Source organism: Adiantum capillus-veneris, chromosome 14 (genome assembly GCF_014529385.1).
Source record: "Adiantum capillus-veneris isolate H3 chromosome 14, ASM1452938v2, whole genome shotgun sequence".
NCBI lineage: Eukaryota > Viridiplantae > Streptophyta > Polypodiopsida > Polypodiales > Pteridaceae > Adiantum > Adiantum capillus-veneris.
The window spans coordinates 62,157,362-62,159,908 of record NC_140944.1 but is presented as its reverse complement, the minus strand read 5'-3'; the positions used below and the strand labels follow the sequence as shown (position 1 = coordinate 62,159,908).

Sequence of the window (2,547 nt, the reverse complement as noted above, 5' to 3'; positions counted from 1 at the left end):
TATAGACAAGCTAAATTTATAGCCTTGAGCTAGACATATTTGCACACATAGGTGACGATGTCACTAGGTTTTCCAAGTAAGTTGCACACTAGGACTCCACATAGGCTAAATCATGTGGTCTATCACATGCCACAAGTTGAGAAGGCATCCATCCACATGTAAGAGGGTGCCCACACATATTAGGTGCTACAAAACTCGCACAGAGCCCGCCCTACACCCTAACAACCCTCCTCTTGTGGGTTTTTTCCACACTAAAGCACTCACATTATCTCCTCTCAAAACACGCTATGGGTAGGTGCACAAAACACAATTCTCACATCAGGTGGTAGGCACACACAAGCCTCCCTTGGAACACAATGATCTCTACAAACACACAAGTAAGCACGACCATGGAAGTTGGCAAGATCTCCTGCAAACACACAAGTAGGCATGACCATGGAAGTTGGCGAGCTCTCCCTAAGAAAGCTAGTATGTATATTATGCCTTGGATTAATTATAAATTTTCATGAAAGGATGATATTGCATTTTTTTTCTCGATGTGTTTTTTGCTATAGTGTTGAGATGACCTTCATATGCCTAATTGATTTGTGATGTTGGTAGGCCCATTATTGTGCGGTAAAAGCTACCAATTCTAGTGGACCAACTACCTAAGACCCAATATCCAATGAGGAGAGTTCAATGCTCTTGAGGAGAAAACCATCATTTAGAGCAGGTTTTCCTCTCAACTATGAAATTCAACCTTTAACTGATCCTAATTAGTAGCAAAGGTGTAACCATCCAGCTAGTTCCCAGTAAAATAAACGAAGTTCAAGCATATTTAGGTGCACTTCCTTCAGTGAAAATCTTTGAATGTGGCACGCCTTTTCTGCATCAGCAACATAGCTTTAATGTTTGTTTCCCTTTTGGGTGCATTATGGAGTAAATTAAGCAAATCCTCATGTGCAATGTTTCATGGAGGCTTTGATCCCATAGTCAAGTTTTTGCACTTGCTTCTTTCCTTGTAGGCGATTTTCCATCACCGTCCATCTTCCCAAAATAACAGATAATGAAATACAAGTTATTTGAGCACACATATGAAGAAAAGCTTTCTAAACATGGGCCTACATCCAACAACCCACAAGCCCAAGACTAATATTTACAGTCCAATTTAGACACGAGTAGGCTTTTAGAGTCTCCCAAAAATAGCCATGGTAGCTCATCAATTTTCCACATGGCTCAATGAGAGAGAGTGCGTCTTGAAGGTGAAGCAACACCTGGCTTGAGAGTTAGCTCTCAGAGCTAAAGGCCTTTGGCATGTCCCATCTTCTTCACACCAGTCAAAGCCTGCACCTATATGTGACCATGTATCTTCTAACCAGAGTCTAATGGATACCATGTTGCTGAAGCAAGACTTGGGTGTATTCATCTTATCTTCATTGCCCCAAAGTGATAATGCACTATGCTCTCACAAATTGGCAAAGAGTAATGTGTCCAAAAGACTGATTTCAATGGAGCTCCAAATTTTGGAGAACTCATTGCAAAAATAGGCAAGTCTAACGTGGTCCACTTTATGGAGATTATCACGCAGAAGTGCAAGTGTAGCAGACCAGGCCAAATAGCAGGAGAAGCACATGCTTAGTTGAGAGTGAATTTCAGTTTGATTTAGTTGTCCATGCGTAAATCTGGCTCATAGAAACTCTTCAACACAAGATAAACAAATGAATCATAAGTCACCTATCTCCACCTTATGTTCTTTTGATGTGGCAATGGAATGAGCCGGATATGTTCAAACAGCTATTCCTGTTGGTACTTAGAGTTAGAGATGCCAAATTTAGAGAATTCAAAAGACACTTCAGAGTACTAGAAGACAGAACTGGAAAATGAAATTACGAGACAATGTGACTGGAACTAGAACTAGAACTGTATTCAAAATAGTCAGAGTACAACTGGTGAGTATTAAGTATGCTAATAAATGGCTTTGGAGATACAAAGAGAGAGAGAGAGAGAGAGAGAGAGAGAGAGAGAGAGAGAGAGAGAGAGAGAGAGAGAGAGAGAGAGAGAGAGAGAGAGAGAGAGAGCATAGCAGTACAAGATGTCATTACAAGATGATTACAAAAGTCCCTAAAAAATGAATAGTGGATCATATTTATAGTCTCTTGGACTGGTGTTTGACTCACTGTCCCATGTAAGTTATTGTGGTAACTTGCTGGTTACTGCTTTTGGAAGCTTCTGATAACCACTAGTCCTGCTAGGGGTGGTGGTTCCTGCCTTCTACATTCCTCCTCTCCTTTCTTGAAAAAAATTCTAGATAAAGATTTTCAGACTGTTTCCCAATTGTCCACCAATAACCATTCTCAGTTGCTTTTTGTATCTCTTGTATTTGGGCATTGAGCCCTCCAATGTCAGTATAGGACTCCAAAGGTGCCTGCTGAAACCATTGGATCTACTTTATTTTGCAAAAGGCTAGTAGTAGAACACCAATTAACTCACCCAATGTTTGTCCAGTGAAACCTCTTCTTGTGAGGTGCCTTCTTCCTCTTGGGTGGCGCCTCGGATGCTTCCGAGGTA

General features: G+C 41.0%; 1 pseudogene; it reads left to right on the top strand.

Moving 5' to 3' along the window:
- Positions 1 to 389: 389 nt before the first annotated feature.
- On the top strand, positions 390 to 1,754 carry LOC147442482 (transcription factor MYB16-like; annotated as a pseudogene).
- The last annotated feature ends 793 nt before the right edge of the window (positions 1,755 to 2,547 follow it).